The sequence below is a fragment of the Bos taurus genome, chromosome X, assembly GCF_002263795.3.
Source record: "Bos taurus isolate L1 Dominette 01449 registration number 42190680 breed Hereford chromosome X, ARS-UCD2.0, whole genome shotgun sequence".
Lineage (NCBI taxonomy): Eukaryota > Metazoa > Chordata > Mammalia > Artiodactyla > Bovidae > Bos > Bos taurus.
The window spans coordinates 103,300,075-103,318,978 of record NC_037357.1 but is presented as its reverse complement, the minus strand read 5'-3'; the positions used below and the strand labels follow the sequence as shown (position 1 = coordinate 103,318,978).

At 49.0% G+C, this 18,904-nt stretch overlaps 1 protein-coding gene and 1 long non-coding RNA gene across 3 annotated transcripts in view; one reads left to right on the top strand and one right to left on the bottom strand.

Moving 5' to 3' along the window:
• Nucleotides 1-3,403, bottom strand: part of BCOR (BCL6 corepressor) — a 119,065-nt gene extending 115,662 nt beyond the window's left edge. The window contains exon 1 of one of the 2 annotated variants that reach the window (XM_024988315.2): nt 3,309-3,403. The gene's annotated coding sequence lies outside the window, so the exon portion shown is untranslated. Of the gene's footprint in view, nt 1-3,042; nt 3,134-3,308 lie in introns of those variants that run through there. The other variant, XM_005228295.5, reaches the window with a different exon arrangement.
• The window catches only part of LOC132344335 (uncharacterized), a 28,392-nt gene continuing 12,614 nt past the window's right edge, over nt 3,127-18,904 (top strand). The window contains exons 1-2 of the long non-coding RNA XR_009493594.1: nt 3,127-3,212; nt 4,192-4,430. This is a non-coding gene — a long non-coding RNA (uncharacterized lncRNA). The remainder of the gene's footprint in view (nt 3,213-4,191; nt 4,431-18,904) is intronic.

Here is an 18,904-nt window from a genome sequence, read left to right as displayed (position 1 = left end):
TGGGGCGAAGAAGCGCCCCGAGGAGGCCTCGGCGCCACAAACTCCGCGCCTGGCCTCTCCCAGGTCACTCATAATTCATTAAGTGGGACAGCCTTTTCCTTTTCAAAGACAACGCAAATGGCCTTTTCCTTACGTGGCTGCCGGCGTTTGCCTAGTCACTGAAATGTGTTGGCGGTGCGCTCTCGCTCTCACAGTTGATTCTTATCCGAGCTGTGCGTGCCAGGCGGCCAGCCCCGCGAAAGACAAAGACGCGGGCGCCTCCGCGTTTGCTCCCGAAGCCTCTGGGGTCACCTCTGGGGCTTCCCCTTCACAGCCTCTGGCTCCCGCGCCGCTGCCGGCCAGCCTCCGGAGCAAACCCGCAGCCCAAAGTCAGAATTCCAGTTCTCGAGCGCCACCCGGAGAGTTCACTTTCCCCCACCGAGGCCGCGTGGTGCGCGAAGGAGAGAGTCCGAGGGCGGCGGCAGCAGACGTTTGGGGCCGGGGCCGGGACCGGGACCGGGGGCGGGGTGCGGGAAAGGACTCCACAGCACCCAGCCGCACGAACGCAGGAAAAGAAAAAGGCAAGAGAAAATCGTGGGCTTATAAAAGCCAAAACCCAGGACCATCCACTAGGAAGTACTAACAATCCCAGGCAGGGTTTTGCAAGGAACAAGCAAGCCCCCAATAGAAAGTACAACGGAAAGAAATCCCCGTTGAGAGTTGTAGTAAGAGTCCTCGAAGGTGGAGTGCAAAGGGGACTGCGGTTTCTCAGGACACACACGGCCTGCGCCAAGATACATCATGCTCAGTCCGGTACCTCCTGCCCAGACTTTTCATAGCAGGCAGAGCGCGGGGTTTCAGCTACAGATCAACCAGTTCTCACAGTATTTGTAACTGACTCAACGTGTACTTGATTAAAACAAAAAGATCGATCTTGCTTGAAAGATACACGGACAACCTGTATTTAGTGGGATAAGTTCTCGCAGCTGTCTGCCCACGGTTGTCTGGTCTCTCTAAGAATCCACGTTTTCTAGCCCGGGAAGGGGCAGGCGGCCCTCCTGGCTCCTCCTTCGGCGGTTTCCTGGCTTGGCGCCCATCCTCCCCATGCACCGGGAACGGAGGCGGCCGCATTAATACTCGCGGGCAGCCTGCTCCGACCTATACTGTCATTTTTTCCATCGGTCAGAATCGGGCTTGGCGCGGGGGTGGGGGGGGGGGGGCGGTGCGGGGAGGCGGTGTTCTCCGAGGGGCTGTGCACGGATCACTGGGTTTTCCCCGGCTAACTTAACACGGAGGCAAAAGGGGCAGATGGAAACCAGGCCTCGGCTGGCCGGGCGCGCGTAAGCGCCGCACTCGGCAGCTCGACGCAAAGCCAGGGCTGGATTTTCGCGGCCCGGGCCCGGCGGCCTCCCAGCGCTAGCACGATCCTCTTTCCCTGGGGCTGAGCTAACGTGCTCGCCTAATTCCGCCCTGAAGACTGCAGCTGTGCGGCAAGGGGGGTGGGGGAGGGGGGGTTGGAATAACCTGCAAGTTTTCCAACAGAAAAGTGTATGCGCACAGGAGAGGTGAAGGCCCACCCGATTCCGGGCACGTACCGACACAGCATCTAATCAGTGTCACTGCGAGGAGCACGCTTCCGCGGCGGGCGACACCTCGGCCCCCGCCAACCTGCAGGCGGAGGTGGGGGGGAGGAGGGGGATGCAAATGGCGTCTCGCGTCGCACCACACTCTGCACGGCTCCCGCTGCCTCAACTCCCAGTAGACTTCGCAGCGGGGCCAAGCGCCGCCACTCGGGGGACGCGAAAACGCTGGCCGCCCGCGCCCCTCTGGAAAACGAACTAGCACCACTCCCCGTGCCCAAGCCATTATTTCCCTGCCCCCCACCACCGGAAGAACTGCCCTTCCCCGATGAGAGGTGGGGTGGCAAACTTTGTGCGAGGACCGTGCCGCCCCTCTTCCGCGTGGCGTCCGAGAGGAACATGGGTGGGTTTCACATCAGAGGCCTGACCACACCCTCCCACTTATCTAGGCCTCGGACCTCAACCGCGTGGACTACGCAGCAGAGGGAAACACTTCAGGCCACTCCGGGAGGGGGGCACCGAAGTCAGGCGTCCTCAAGCGCTCTGGCTGCTGACCAAGTTCGTGTTCTTTCCATCCCACGCCGGAGTAGCGCTCGCTACTTCGGGGAAGCGTGAAACTCCTCATTCCCGGCCACGAGGCCACCCCTGTCTTTAAGGTAGGGCCGGTGGTCTCCCTACAGCACCCTCTCCCGCTCCGCGGTCCCCGCACAGCTCACACAGCCCCGGGGCGTCCCCAGAGATGGCCTGAGCCTTTCCTTCCGGGGGAGAAGGAGGTGTGTAGGTCGTGTGCATCACGACTCCAGCCGGCGCCCTCCGCGGAGCCATCGCGGCAGCCCTCCCCTCCCGGAGTCGCCCTGCGGGATGCAGCCTCCCCCGCGCGTAATGGGGCACCCCTGGGACGCAGACAGGGATGGCGGTTCCGGTCGTTCCGGGATTTGCGTGCAAAGACGAAAACAAGGCCAGCGACTACAGGAGCGGTGCCTCCATTCTCGGGGTTCAGACGACCGTGCAGTCTCCGCGTCGGTCCCGCTATCGCCACTCTTGCCTGGGGGGACCCACTCCCGTGCCCCCCCACGCCACCACCCCTCCCCCACAGCGATCTCCCGTCCCGCCCGTGCGGCACCACGCGGAGCTCCGAGCACGCTGGCTCCAACCCCAGTCCCTCCATAACTCGCGCGCCTCCCTCGCCCCAGGCTCGGGACGCCACTCGCTCAGCGGCCCGAGTACGCCGGTTCCATCCTCGGCTGCGAAAGCCGCCGCCCCGTGCCACCCCCGTCCGGCCCGGCCCTTGTCCCAGCCCGGCTTCCCCGCCAGCTGCGCCGCCACCGCCGCACGTGACCCGCCCCCGTCGCGGCTTCCGCTGAGCTGCCTGTTCCGGAGCACAAACAATTTCTGCTCTGACGCGGGGTCTCTCGGGCCCCGGCGTCCTCTCCTCCCTGCTTCCCCCCCTTCCGGGTACGAGAACTCAAAACAACTCGCTGACCTTCGGGCCGACCAGCTCCGGCTTCCACCGACTCCGGCATTCCGTTCAAACCCGGCAGCCGCGGCTTCTAAGATTTCACTCCGCGCTGGGCTGGGGGGAGGGGGTGATTTCTCCGGGAGGGGGTGTCTCAGATCGAAAGAGCCACTTCGCGCTCATTCCTCTCCTCTCAAGTGAGTTTTTAGACTGTCGACAGACCTTGGGGAAAGCCGCGCGCAAAGAAAGCCCCCCCCCCCCACTCCCACCCCAACACACACACACACACTCACGTCTTGACGAGAGCCTGACCCGATTTCCAGGGTCACGGCCCAGCGGCAGAAGGCCTGGCCCGCCTCGGAAATACCATCAAGCGGTGGAGGGCGGCAGGGATCTGAGCTGGGGTGGGGTGGAGGGATCGCGCTAAATAATAATAGTACTCCCACTTCCGCGCTGTGCTGAGTACTTTACGAGCCCTCAAACTTTACAGGTCAGTTACATGAGTTTATCAAGTCACCCAGCGAGTTAAATGACTTAGTGGGAATTTGAAGCCAAGTATCCCTGAGTCTGAGTGGTTAAACGTTTTGTTAGTGGTCACCTTGGAATCAGAAGTCCAGACCCATCTACAAAACTTAGTGTTTGTTTGAGGACTGTGTATTTTCTACGTTGCCCTATGACTGACACACAGTAGGCACTTAGTAAATAATGGTGAAATGAATGGGTATCTGAAGAAACGATAACAGAACCACCCATGGCAAGAACCACCCGTGATTTTAGAGAAAACGGCCCCAACCACTGCTCCTTCTAAGAGGACTATTTTAATAAAATCTCTAGCTGTTTTGTGACTGTTTGCAGATAACAGGAAACTCTTATTCAAAAATACATTAACTTCCCACTCCACCCCTCCCCCCAACCAATCAGCCTGGCAGCATTTGAACTTGCTGGGGCATATACCCAAAGCAGCTTTTGCTTGATCTCAGCCATTTTCCCCCACCCTTCCTTCTCTGTAGGCTTCTGCTCAGGATCAGGCATATCTGAACATATCACAGGAAAGGAGGGTACACCCACCAAGCATGGCTCATTGGTTTCCCTTCCACAGGCCCTTGGTGGCAGCGGCGGGGGCGGGGGGTGGGGGGGAGCGTGACTTGCAGTTAGCGCTTATTTTTCAATTCACAGACCACATAAGGAACACCATGATCGTACATCTGTGCAGCTTGTTTCAGAGTCCCAGCCCTCACCAGCTGTGAGGTCACATCTCTTGGAAGGCAGTCATCTACCTCAACCAACAGCTTGGAGATGGCTGGGCAGTAGGACCACATCTGCCATTTGAACAGCCTACCACTGCTGCTCTGGGCTGTCCAGCTCCTTCCAGTGCTCCAAGAGAGGATGCGATTTTAAAAAATGCATATATTCAGGTAATCCTATAGAACATACTTTTATGTCATATTGTTATTCCCCGAACCCTCATTTTCTAAACCTAACCAGTTGTCCATTCTGTGTCACTAATTGGGCAGCCTGAAATGAGGACCAATTTCATTTCCAGTTACCTGAAAGTAAACTCTCTCCTTTCCAACTCCATTCCTCCAGCATCTGTTGAATGCCTCTGCTGTGTAAGTCACTCTCTTAGGCAGAACATGGAGGAGGAAAATGGCTAGCCTCTGTTTCTGATTATGGATATAGTCTGTCCTACCTCCCTCTCTCCCTCCCTCCCTCCCCTTCCTTCTTTGTCTGTCTTTCTGACAGTTGTCTATTTTGGCTCATGTTCCTATGATTATTAACTAAGAAATGAAAGTGTTTATTTTCTAAGTAACAACCTAATCTTGATTAGAAGGCTGGGGCTTCAGCCACCTCTTTTACAGTCTGGTCTGGAGTGACCAACAGGGCCCTGTGACCTCAGCCTGAAACATCAAATGATTTCCAAGGAGGCCACAGGCCTCAATCCCACGTGGCCAGATCATAGCTGAGCACAGCCTTGCCGAAACTCACTTACCCTTCATGCAGGGGGAACTGGTGACAAGTGATGCTGATCCGGAGGTTCAGGATGCTAATTTGATTTATTATCTGTGTACAGCCTGGGGAGGAGAAAAGGCTCATAAAAGTGTTCTAGGCTGGTCATTCTGAATGTGAGCATTTATTTATCTGCAAAACTGCCGAATGTCCCTGCAGGAAGTCGCGGGCGCAGCAACCCCTGACTGCACAGACAAAAGTCTCCCCTTTACACAGGGCTGCTTTTATTGTTTCCAACAGCTTTGTGCTTTCCCTGGGGGAAGAGGAGAGTCATAGAGCGAGTTTTCTTCCTCTTTTCTCACGCTGCAGAGGAAGTGATGTTGTGGAAACAGTGGCATTAACTTGGCCTGCAAACCACATCAGAGCCAGAGTTGGGAAAAGCTTGGAGCAGGGTGGCATTCCAATGGCTTTTGTCCTCCAGGTCCCCCCAAAACCCAGCCTGAGTCTGAGCATGAGGATGGCAGGAGTTCACAGGTAGCACAAAGCAAGAGAGTCATACTTGGGAATCATTCCCTGGGTACAAGGGGCTCCCTGGGGATGGATGTTCCTGATCAATTAGGAGTCAAGCCCTCAAAGGACTTCTACAGCACTTTCATTCATTCTTCATTCATTTATTGGACCACACATAGGGATTACCCACTTTGTGCCTGGCACTGTGCTGGGCCAGGGTGTGGAATGGTAAGCCACAGAGATACGGTCCCTGTGTCATGGAGCTTACATTCTACTTTGCTTGGCACACAGAAAGGTACTGACTGTGCTCTCGACCATCAAATCCTGTAGGTCGTACCTCCTTAACCTTTCTCCTGGGCTCTTCCCCATCTGACCCTCTTAATTCAGATCTTTGAGAGCTCCTCATGGAACAATGGAACCCACCCTCTCCAAACTTGCCTCCTCCATCTGATCATGCCACCCACTGCCTTGAATCCTTGAAGCAGCAAGAAGCGGAGAGACAAGGGGAGAAAAGGACACCCCCATCCAACTGAGTCAGCCTCCTTTATAAAGATTTCTCAGAAGTCCCACCCCGTGATTTCTACTCACGTCTCATTGGCCAATTGGCCACCTCTTGCTGCAAGGGAGGCCGAGTAATGCTACTGCTTAGCTTGAGGCCATTGCGGCCTCCAGTTACTAAGGAATTGGGGGATGGATGCTGGGGTGGGCAACCAGCCCCCTTAGCTCATATACCTGCAGAGTATGTGATGGGCAGTATGACATCACTTAGGAGGTGGTAGGAGAGCATTCACGAGGGAGCTTTTGGGGTCTCTTCCTGGTTCACATCCCGGATGTCTGGGACCTCTGTCCTCTACAGGGTTGGAATGCCAGCAGTCTCTATATCGCTTTAGCTGCAGATGGAGTCTGTACCCCCACCCCAGGAACAAGGGAGCCAGAGAGGAAAAAAAGCTGGTTAGGTAGGGCAGGGCTGGCTATGTGGAGTCTAATCAGTGCAGTCACAGGGTCCTGTGCTCAGAAGGGCCCCACGCTTGGGGTTTACTGCTCTGCAGTTGCCATCTTGGCATTCTGAATAATATTATTTCAAATCTGGGTTTGGTGGGTGAGGTCCGATGGGACAGTGGAGCATGACCCAGGGGCATGGAGCCCCAGCTCATGCACGGTCCCCCCTCCTGCCCTCCACCCCCGGTTTACCTTCCTGTAATGGGTTCTCAGATGCTGGCTCCCCACCTCCTGGTGCCCCTGGCCTTACTTGGCCTCCTGCACACCACCCTGGCCTTGGGGCTGCTGCCACCCTCTGCCCCTGGCACGAGCCTGGGTACTAACTTTGGGAAGGTCCAGGTTGGGGTCCAGTGAGCCTCATAGCATCTTGGGGGTGGGGCAAGGTAGTAGCACTTTGGGTCTGACACTTGGCAGGGACCTCTCCTCCACGGAGGATCCCAGCCCTGAATGTGTTCCAGCTTGGAGGCTGTGATCCCTTGGAGGCCACCAAGTACCTTGGGTTGAGGCAGTGGACATGTGGGAAAGAGAGACTGACTTCCCAGCCTCTGGCTGGGGCCCTGCATTTTAGTTTTGTTCTGGGCCCCACAGATTATGTAGTCAACTCTGCCTGATCATGGGACCGTGGTGTTCAAGCCTGTGGATCCCAGGCCAGGGAAAACTAGTCTGCAGAAAGGCAGAGAATAATAAAGACATACAGTAAAAAACAGAGTGCCTTCAGAAACACAGGGCCCCAGAGAGGGCAAAGGTGGGTTTCTCAAAGATAGGGGTCCAGTGAGGGGGTCCTGCCTCCGCCCCAGGGCGGGGAACCTGGCTGTACTTTTGCTTCTGAGTTCTTCTCATCAGTTCTCTTCTGTTCCTTGTGCTACTATGAGTGGATCCCCCTGATTACCAAGTAAAAGTGCCCCAACCCAGACCAAAAAAAAAAAAAAAGCCTGATTTACAGTTTATAGTATTAGGTTTCGGTCCCAATTTTGCCATTTAACTAGCTGTGTGATATTGCGCAAGTGAGTTATTCTCTCTGAACCTTCATTTCTTCAACCTTAAAAAATCGGCTGGACTTAATGGTACCAATGTTGTAAGTTGCTCTGAGGATTATCTGTTTACACCCCTTCTTGTTAATAGAAGGATTTAAGACACAAAGGCATGCAGAGAATTTTGAGTGAAACAACTTCCTTCTCTGTTTTCTCAGTTCTTAAATACTGCATACTTGAATCTGGTTAGCTGAAGTGGTTAGAATAAGGTCAAACAAGATGAATGTTATAGGTTTGAGCACTAGACAGGTTTGCTTAGTGTTTTTCCATGACTAAAGACTCAACCCATAAGGTAGATACTTCAGTTATTTATCACTGTACAATGAACAGCTCCCAAATGTATGTAACAACCATGTTACTGTATCTTCTTATCTTGTGGGCCAGGAATTGGCCCAGGACTAAGATAGGTGATTCTTCTGCTCCATGTGGTCAACTAGGGACTCTCAGTGACACTCCAGTGGTGGATGAGCTGGCCTGGAGGGTCCAGGTTGGCTTTGTGCATAAGTGTGATGCTTTGATGGGGATGGCTGGCAATCTGGGCTCAGCTGGGACTGTAGAATGCGGTTCCTATCTCCAGCATGGTGGCCTTAGGATAATAGCACTTTTGTCATGGTGGCCCAAGTTCTGAAAGACCAAGATATAATCTAGAAATCCTTTTCTGACCTAGCCTTAGATGTCATGTAGTATCACTTATGCCAATTCACCTAATTAGAAGAGAGAAGCTCACCCAGATTCAAAAGCAGGGGACTGCATGAGGGCATGAATACCAGGATGCATGGGCCGTGGGTAGGGCCATCACAGTGGACCAACTACTCATATGTTTGCTCCCTTAGTCCTGAGGGGGCAGAGTGCAACAATATGGATGGAAGAGCTCAGCTCCATCCCCATTCATCATCAGAAGGGTTCTGGGAAATCCTGAGCAAGGAGCAGGAGATGGAAAGGCTCTTGGGAACATTGGCCCCTGCAGAGAGCTAATTCCATAGGCTTTGGCTCCAGGATTTGGATGTTAAACCCTAGTCCTGCTTCAAAGCCAGCCTCTTGGGCTCTTGAACTTACAAAAAAATCTCTGGTTCCTATGAGGGAGTTACTATTATTGTCTCCATTTTCTATATGAGGTAACTTAACTAAATTGCACAGAATCACAGGGAGAAAATGGTACAGCTGGAATTTGAATCCAGATATATCTAATGCCAAAGCAGTAGGTCATTTTATGGTTTACGGTTTAAGGAACTTTCCCAGGATCACCCAGAGAAATACAGAAATACAGTTCAGCACCCCTTCATGGTAAAATCACTTAGCAAACTTAGAATGGAAATTCCTTCATCTGATAAAAAGTAAGTACAAGCAAAACTTATAACAGATGTTGTTTAGTCGCTAAGTTGTGTCCCAACTCTTTTGTGACTCCCGTGGACTGTAGCCTGCAAGGCTCCTCTGTCCATGGATTTCTCAGGCAAGAATACTGGAGTGGGTTGCCATTTCATTTTCCAGGGTATCTTCCTGACCCAGGGGTTGAACCTGTGTCTCCTGCATTGCAGGTGGATTCTTTACCACTGAGCCACCAGGGAAGCCCCAACAAACATTGTATTTAATGGCAAAATATTGAAAATTTCCCTCCTGAGATCAGGACCTAGGCATGATGCTTGCTATCACTCTTCCTGCTCATTATTACTCTGGAGACCATATAGCCAGTGCAATAAAGCAGGAAAAAGAAAGAAAACTCATGAAGATTGGAAAGGAAGAAGTGAAACTATTCGCAGATGACATGGTTGTGCACAGAGAACATCCAACAAAACATATAATTCATCTATGAGAATTAATAAGGGAATTCAGCAAGGTCACTGAATTTAATGTAGGGCTCTGGTGAGAAGTCAATGAGAAGTTTATTTCAGCTACTAAACCCTTACCTATTTAATCCTGATAACCACTTCTTTTTGGTCTGTGGCCCTGGTGACACTTCCCTCTTGACGTTCCCTTTACTCTGTCTTCCTTGATACAGTCTTCTTTTGTGTCTCATCCTCCTCTTCTGGTATCTGCTTCTTCAGTGCCAGCTGTGCTCAGAGTTCTATCCATGAACAGTGCTATGGCAAGCACAACTCCCTCATGTTCTATATGGATGGCATCCCCCATGGTTGTCTGACACCCTTATCATTTCTTTCCTCATTCTAACACTGACTTAGTTCTTGGTTTTCCCGCCTCCATTCCCGCCCCCCCCCCCATTATTTTTATTGTGGTAAAATGGGCATGAAACTGACTATCTTAACCATTGTAAGTGTACAGTTCAGTGGTATTAAGTACATTCACGTTTCGAAACCATCACCACCGTCCTCCTACCTCAGTCTTGCTCCCCGTGTTTTCATCTGTTCCGCAGGCCTTGAGGGTGACCTTAAGAAATGCAGACTTGATCTTGCCACCTTTTACCTCTTTAAATTCTTTCAAGACTGCAGACACCTTGGTTAAATTCAACATCCTCTGCCTGGTATAACAGCCCTCCATGATCACGACTCTTGCTTCCATTACTGTTTTAATTTGGGTACCTCCCAAAGCTGACCCTGAGCCAAGGATCTGGGGGCATAAGAGAGGTGATCCCAGGAAGCACAGTGAGGGATTAAAAATCAAGACACGGAAGGGAGGAAGACCAGTATAGGGTCCGTTCATGAGCAGGTTATCAACATGAGCAACTGGGGCTCAATTCTGCTGGTGTCTCTGTGGGATCCTGTGTAGTACACCCCTCAGAGTATCTATCCACCAACTCCCATCCAGTGGTGTGCTAGTAAACCAGATTTCTTGGAGAACGAAGAAAGTCCCAATTTATGGTATTCGCCAATTGCCAGGGTATAAATATTCCCACTGTGGCTGATTGGAAGCTACCAGTGTTTTAACAATTGGCTTGCAAATTTTCTGAATATGTTAACAGTCAGGCTCCAGAGCTCGTACCACGGCTCCAGCACACCCCGGCTCTCATGAGTTGAGGATGATTTCTGGGAACTAAGTACTTAGGATCTGCCTGCACATATGGTAGCCAGCTGAGCTTGCTTCAGAGGCCTGAGAACTCCCTCTGATGGAGTTTCAGGAAGTCCTCATGTATTTGGGAAATCTTTCCAGGTGCCTTCTGGGTTGGGTGGAAGGACATGGGTGGGACGCCAACAGAATTTGCGGTTAGGTCTTTGCTGGGCTCTTGCTCCCTGCTTGGAATGCCTGTTCCTTCTTAGCCCCCCACTGCTGAGCTTCTGCTCATTCTTCAATACTCATCTATGGTGTCACCACCTCTGTGAAGCCCTTCCTGATTCCCCACCAACTGTCCTTGCTCTCATGACAGCCTGGAAGCGCCCCTTAGTTTGTTAATTGCTACCTGCCTTTGTCCTTCACTGCACTGCAAGCTGCTCAGGCCCAGGGATGTTGTCTATCTGTTTCTGTAACCACAGTGGTTAGCCCAGTGCCCAGCGCAAACTTAGCTACTTAAGAAACAGGTGAGTTTCCCCACCCTACCCTAGCACATAATGATTGAGTCAAATTAACACTCTCCCCCATTTCCCCTTCCCTGTTTATATATCCACTGCTCAATCAATCAGTGGGTCTCTACAGCTTTATGGCTTATTCCCATGCTTTTCCAAAGAGGACTTTAGGCAACAAGCAGGTGCTTCTTTTCCCATGAAGGTGTGAGCGACCATATTTTCTAAGGCAATGATCAGGACACGTGATCTGACACATGTTCCAACACATGGTCTGACAATGGGACAGAATATTTTAAATCACCACCGTCTCGGAAAATCTGGACTGCATGGCTCCATGTAGAAAGGAGCCAGGAGCCACGGCCTTGTCATGCCCACCCAGAGCAGGCAGGAGTGCTGTTTTAAAGACCTCTGTGATTGGAAAAGCGGCATGTGAAGATAGCTGAAGAGAGAAGTTGATTTCTGTGGCACTCTAGCTGGAGTGATCGTAGGGAGCAGGGAAAAATTTGTGGCAGAAACAAGCTCTCATTAAGACCATATGCTGTATTTCTAATCGATGGCTTTTAGAAGTAATTCCCCGACATTTCATTCATTTTTACTGCCTCCCCTTCAGGGGCAGGAAGAGCAGCATTGTTAGCCCGCCTTTATAGATGAGGGTATTTAGAAACAGAGAAGTTCAATGGCTCAGCCCCAGTCACAGAGTGAATCAGAGACACTGCCAGCCTTGAATCCAGAATTCCGACTTGAGCTTTTGTGCCAAGATCCCTTGGGGCACATTTCCTCTCTAATTTGCATAAATCATCAACATTTTTTTCCAAGCTTGTGCTGAGAAAGCCCCTTTTCAAACAGCGGAAACTCCCTTTGCCTTCTGTCGCCTTAGTTTTATTTTATGAACCAAATTCTCTTACTTCAACACGTAGACTTGCTATTTTCCCTTCCGTTGAGCCCTTTTTGAAAGAGGTCGTGACCTTTGCTTAGAGATGCAGTGGAAACGGGTGAGCCTAAATGAAATAAAACAGAGGATCTGCAGGCCATATAAAGTGTAATTTCAACTAATGTTCAAAATCCCATGCAGTTGATTATAAGTCTTGGATCCTGGCAAGTTATCAGGAAAGTAAGAATGAATAAATGGCGCTACCAATGTTTGGACCCCGTAGGGTGGAAGATGTCCCTCCAACCTTGGAACAGATTCCTAGGATTAGAAATAAAAAACTGGGCATACCAGAGCTATCAAAGCTTTGAGAAATTTCAATTTGGAAATATGTAGGGAGCCATACCTGAGACTGAAGGTATGTGAGCCTGGGCTTTTAATCACCAGCATAATTAAATAATTACTCACAATCCTTTCACATATTTAAGACATTCTTAGCTTATGACCTCATCTGTCTGATGGTCCTTAGGTGACTCCAGTATTGAGGTTTCTGGGCATGAACTACGCTTCCTGGAATCCCAGGTCAGCACTTAGTGCCTTGCTGACACTCACAAAATACTAATAATCCTCCTGAAAGTAAAAACATATGCAATGTGTTTGGAAAAATCTTTTCCTCCCTGTCAAGTATGCTAGATAATCAAAATAATTTATGGCTTGTCTGTTTAACCAGTAGGAAAAAAAAAAAGGAGTTCTATCTATCTGAAATCTTTGGTAAAATAAAGTTCAGCACAGAGGAAAAGCTTTTTGTCTACATGACATAGTAATTTACTTTATTACTTATCACATTAGTCAGCTATTGCTGCAATCATGCTGTGTAACAAAAGTTTTAAGCACACCCGAACTCAGCAGCTTTAAATGTTTATTTCCTGCTCATGGGGTGGGGGTTCTGTTGATCTCAGCTGAGTTTGGCTGCATGCTGTAGCTTCGGTCCAGGTCTGCTCCACGTGTCTCTTCATTTTCTTTGGGCCAGCAGCTTCCTGGGTACATCCTCATCTTATGGTAGATCACCAGAGAGCAAAAGGCAAGCCAAACAATGCAAGCACCTTTAAAGTCTTTGCTGGCATCACACCTGCTCACTCTCCATTGGTTACAGCAAGTCACAGACTCAAGTCCAAGGTCAGTGGAGCAGGGGCGGACAACAGCCCAAGAGGGAGGGGCAACGGGAATAAATATTTACTGAATAATACTCCAGTCTCTCACAATTATCATCCCTAAAAACCTGTGTTATGGACTGAATTGTGTGAAGTGTGTGAAAGCGTTAGTCACTCAGTCGTGTCTGACTCTTTGTGACCCCATGGACTGTAGCCCACCAGGCTCCTCTGTCCATGGGATTCTCCAGGCAAGAATACTGGAGTGGGTTGCCATGCCCTCCTCCAGGGGATCTTCCCAGCCCAAGGATCGAACCCAGGTCTCCCGCATTGTAGGTGGATTCTTTACCATCTGAGCCACCAATGAAGCTCATGGACTGAATTGTATCCCCCCCAAATTCATAATGTTCCAGCCTGACCCCCCAACCCCTCAGATTATGACTGCATTAGGAAATACGGCTGTTAATGAGGTGATTAAGTTGAAATGAGGCCATTAAGGGAGCCCTAATCCAAACTGGCTGGTATCCTCATAAGAGAAGGACATTTAGATACACAGGGGAAAGGCTGTGAGAGGACACAGCCAGAAGGCGGCTGTCTGCAAGCCAAGGAGAGAGGCCTCGGAAGAAACCAAACCTGTCAACACCTTGATCGTGGGCTACCAGCCTCCAGAACCGTGAGACGATACATTTCTCTTGTTTAAGCCACCCAGTCTGTGGTATTCTGTTTTGACAACCTGAGCTAACATAGCATGTAAACCCCGTGCGGGTGACTCAGTGATGTGTCTTACTCACTGTGTTGTCTCTCCCACAGAACTTAGCACATTACCATGTGTACATATTTATGTATATTTGGTGAATGAATGAAGTCTTCTCTCAGTTTTGATATCAATAATTATTTATTTTATCAGCCAGACTCATGGTTAGAAACCTGTTTAAAGTTTTTTTAAGCACAATGGAAATTTTTGGGGTCAGATGACTGGGGCAGCTTGTAACATCTACAGAGTGATTCTAGGAACCAGGGCCTCACCTGCCAGATCTCTCTCCATAGTCTCTCACTGAGGCACTTGGCCTTGTTTTTATAGAGAAAACGACTACCAAGAGAATGCCAGATTATATTTTCCAAAAGTAATGACAACAGTATCTCCCATCCCAGCCGCTCGTCTAACAATGTGACTTTGACATTCCTCCCATTGAGAGGTAGGGTCTGTGTTTTTCTGCCTTTGAATCTGGGTGGGTCTGTGACCACGATGAAAGTGACACCATGTGACTAGGCTAGGTCATAAAGGACAGTACAGTTTCTGCCTTGTTTGCTGGAAAAATTGCCTTCGGTGTCCTGAGCTGCAGTGGCAGAAGTCCAAGGCTGCCATGCTGTCAGGAAGCCCACGCTACATGGAGAGAACACATGAAAGTGTTCTGGCCAAGAATCCCAGCTAATGTCCCATCTAACAGCCAGCATCAACCACCACATAGGAGTAATGCTGCCTCCACATGACTCTGGCCCCCAGCCATTGAGTCCTCCCTGTTGAGGCCCCAGGTGTTGGGGCATAGGGACAAGTCCTCCCCACTGTGCCCCATCAGAATTCCTGACCCACAGAACCTGCGAGCATGATAAATGGTTGTTTTATGCTGCTGTGCTTTGACCTAATTTGTCCCATAGCAATAGTAAGTGGAATAAAAAAGCTAGGTTTACATTCTTAACAGCTACTTAGAAAATTCTGAGAAAGGTCTCCAATTGGCCAGGGTTGAGTCACATGCCTACCCCTTGAGCCAACTGCTCCATCCAGGAGGAAGTAGATTAGCTCTAGCCTAGTTTATGTGTGTGGAGAAGGCAATGGCAACCCACTCCAGTACTCTCGCCTGGAAAATCCCATGGATGGAGGAACCTGGTGGGCTGCAGTCCATGAGGTCGCTAAGAGTCGGACATGACTGAGGGACTTCACTTTCACTTTTCGCTTTCATGCATTGGAGAAGGAAATGGCAACCCACTCCAGTGTTCTTGTCTGGAGAATCCCAGGGACGGGGGAGCCTGGTGGGCTGCCGTCTCTGGGGTCGCACAGAGTCGGACACGACTGAGGCGACTTAGCAGCAGCAGTGTATATACGGAGCTTCTCTGGTGGCTTAGCTGGTAAATAATCCACCTGCAATGCAGGAGGCTCAATCCAATCTCTGGATCGAGAAGATCCCCTGGAGAGGGAATGGCTACCCACTTACATATTCTTTCCTGGAGAATCCCATGGACAGAAGATCTTGGCCAGCTGCAGTCCATAGGGTCACAAAGAGTCAGTACTGAGTGACTAAGCACACACAGTGTGTATATGACAATCCCAATCTCCCAAATTTATCCCTGCCCCCCCTTACCCCTGGTAACCATAAGTTGTTTTCATCTATAACTCTATTTGTTTTCTAAATAAGTTCATTTGTACCATTTTTTAGATTTCACTTTTAAGTGATGGCATACGATGTTTGTCTTTTTCTGACTGAGTTACTTCACTCAATACGACAATCTAGGTCCATCCATGTTGCTGCAGATGGTATTTTTTTGTCCATTTTTATGGCTAAGTAATTTTCCATTGTATATATGTACCATATCTCCTTTATCCATTCCTCTGTTGATGGACATTTAAGTTGCTTCCATGTCTTGGCTATCGTAAATAGTACTTCAATGAATATTGTCGGTCAGTCGCTCAGTCGTGTGTGATTCATTGCTACCCCATGGGCTGGAGCACTCCAGGCTTCCCTATACGTCACTGTCTCTCGGAGTTTGCTCAAACTCATGTCCGTTGAGTCGATGATGCCATCCAACCATCTCATCCTCTGTCGTCCCCTTCTCCTGCCTTCAATCTTTCCCAGCATCAGGGTCTTTTCCAGTGAGTCAGCTCTTCACATCAGGTGGCCAAAATATTGGAGTGTCAGCTTCAGCATCAGTCCTTCCAATGAATATTCAGGGTTGATTTCCTTTAGGATTGACTGGTTTGACCCCCTTGCTGTCCAAGGGACTCTCAAGAGTATTCCCCAGCACCACAGTTTGAAAGCATCAATACTTTGGCGCTCAGCCTTCTTTATGGTCCAATTCTCACATCTGTACATGACTACTGGAAAAACTATGAGGGCTTCCCTGATGGTTCAGATGGTAAAGAATCTACCTGCAATACTGGAGACCAGAGTTCTATCCCTGGGTTGGGAAGATCCCCCTGGAGAAGGGAATGGCAACCCATTCCAGTATTCTTGCCTGGAGAATTCCATGGACAGAGAAGCCTGGAGGACTATTAGTTCATGGAGTCGAAAAGAGTTGGACACAACTGAGTGACTACACTTTCGCTTTCTTTGACTATATGGAGCTTTGTCAGCAAGGTGATATCTCTGCTTTTTAATATACTGTCTAGGTTTGTCATAGCTATTTTTTAAGGAGCATCTTTTAATTTCATGGCTGCAGTCCCCATCTGCAGTGATTTTGGAGCCCAAGAAAATAAAGTCTGTCACTGTTTCCATTTTTTCCCCAATTATTTGCCATGAAGTAATGGGGCTGGATGCCATGATCTTAGTTTTCTAAATGTTGAGTTTTAAGCTAGCTTTTTCACTCTCCTCCTTCACCCTCATCAAAAGGCTCTTTAATTCCTCTTTGCTTTCTGCCATAAGGGTGGTGTCATCTGCATATCTGAGGTTATTGATATTTCTCCCGGTAGTCTTGATTCCAGCTTGAGCTTCATCCAGCCTGGCATTTCTCATGATGTACTCTGCATATAAGTTAAATAAGCAGGGTGACAATACACAGCCCTGATGTACTCCTTTCCCAGTTTTGAACCAGTCAGTTATTCCCTGTCCAGTTCTGACTGTTGCTTCTTGACCTGCATACAGGTTTCGCAGGCGGCAGTTAAGATGGTCTAGTATTTCCATTTCTTGAATAATTTTCCACTGTTTGTTGTGATCGACGCAGTCAAAGACTTTAGTGTAGTCAGTGAAGCAGAAGTAGATATTTTTCTGGAATTCCCTTGATTTTCCTATGATCCAAGGGATGTTGGCAATTTGATCTCTTGTTCCTCTGCCTTTTCTCAATCCAGCTTGTACATCTGGAAGTTCTCGGTTCATGTACTGTTGAAGCCTAGCTTGGAGGATTTTGAGCATTACCTTGCTAGTATGTGAATTGAGAGCAATTGTGCAATAGTTTGAATATTCTTTGGCATTGCCTTTCTTTGGGACTGTAACGAAAACTGACCTTTTCCCTTCCCACTGCTGAATTTTCCAAATTTTCTGGCATATTGAATGCAGCACTTTAACCGCATCATCTTTTAGGATTTGAAATAGCTCAACTGGAATTCCATTACCTCCACTAGCTTTGTTCATAGAGATGCTTCTTAAGGCCCCCTTGACTTTACACTCCAGGATGTCTAGTTCTAGGTGAGTGATGACACCATCATAGTTATCTGGGCCATTAAGACCTTTTTTGTACAGCAGTGAATATTGAGTGCATGTATGTTTTTGAATTATGATTTTCTCTGGATATATGCCCAGGAATGGGATTGCTGGATCATATGGCAGCTCTATTTTTAGTTTTTTTAAGGAATCTCCGTACTGTTCTCCATAGTGGCTGCACCAATTTATATTCCCACCAACAGTGCAGGCAGGTTCTCTTTTCGCCACAGTCTCGCCAGCACTTATTGTTTGTAGATGTTTTGTTGATGGTCACCTGACTCATGTGACATGATACTCATTGTAGTTTTGATTTGCATTTCTCTGATAATTAGTGATGTTGAGCATCTTTTCAAGTGCTTTTTGGCCATCTAAGGTAGATGGCTTCTTCTTTAAAAGAAGATGGGAGGAACTTCCCTTGCAGTCCAGTGGTTAAGACTGTGAACTTCCAATGCAGGGGGCATGGATTGGATCCCTTGTCAGGGAACTAAGATCTCCCATATGCTGTGCAGCGTGGTCAGCAAAATATTTTTTTTTAATTGGGGAAAAAAAGAAGGTCAGAGATCAGGCTCTATTACTCACAAGCGGTGTGACTTTACCACCCTGAGCCTAATAAGAATATTTTTTCTACTTCTCTGGCAAGTTGTTAAGAGTGTGTTAGAAGCACTTTTCATTTTAGTCAAAGTTTATGTTGTCAGTCATCACTTGGAAGCAGGACTTCAATGTCCTGCTGAGGTGTCCACATTGCAGTCTGCATTCATTTCCACATGGCTGCCATCTTCTCTTTTCCATCCCCGAACACACACACATACTCGCCAGTTGCATATGACGTGCATGCACACATATTGTTGTTGTTGTTTCGTCACTAAGTCATGTCTGACTCTGTGTGAACCCATGGACTGTAACCCGCCAGATTCCTCTGTCCATGGGATTTCCCATGCAAGAAGACTGGAGTGGCTTGCTATTTCCTTCTCCAGGGGATCTTCCCGATCCAGGGGTCAAACTTGCATCTCCTGCATTGCAGGCAGATTCTTTACCACTGAGCCACCTGGGAAGCCCACATACATGTTTTAAATATGTATTTTTCATATATTCCCCACATAACCAAACCTTTCTTCTTTTCTGAAAGCCAGTAATATTTTTGCAGCCTAGAAAATTTCCTAGATCAGTAAACTTTTTCTATAACAGGCCAGAGAAGAAAAATTTTAGGCTGTGTGGGCCACGTGGTTTTTGTTGTGACTACTAAACTCTGCCCTTGCAGACAAAGCAGCCACAAACAATATATAAGTGAATGGATGTGGCTAGGTTCCAATAAAACTTTATTTACAAAAACAGGTGGTGGGCCAGATTTGGTGCACAGGCTGTAGTTTGCTATAGAATCTATATCAACACTGTCCAATAGAAATATAATGCAAGCCACATATGTAGCTACAGAGAGAGGGGATGTCTCCCTAGTTTCAATTCCCAACCTGCAGTAGCACCAGCTCCCTTGTTGCAAGAGAAGGTATCCAGGCAGAGCATCAAAATA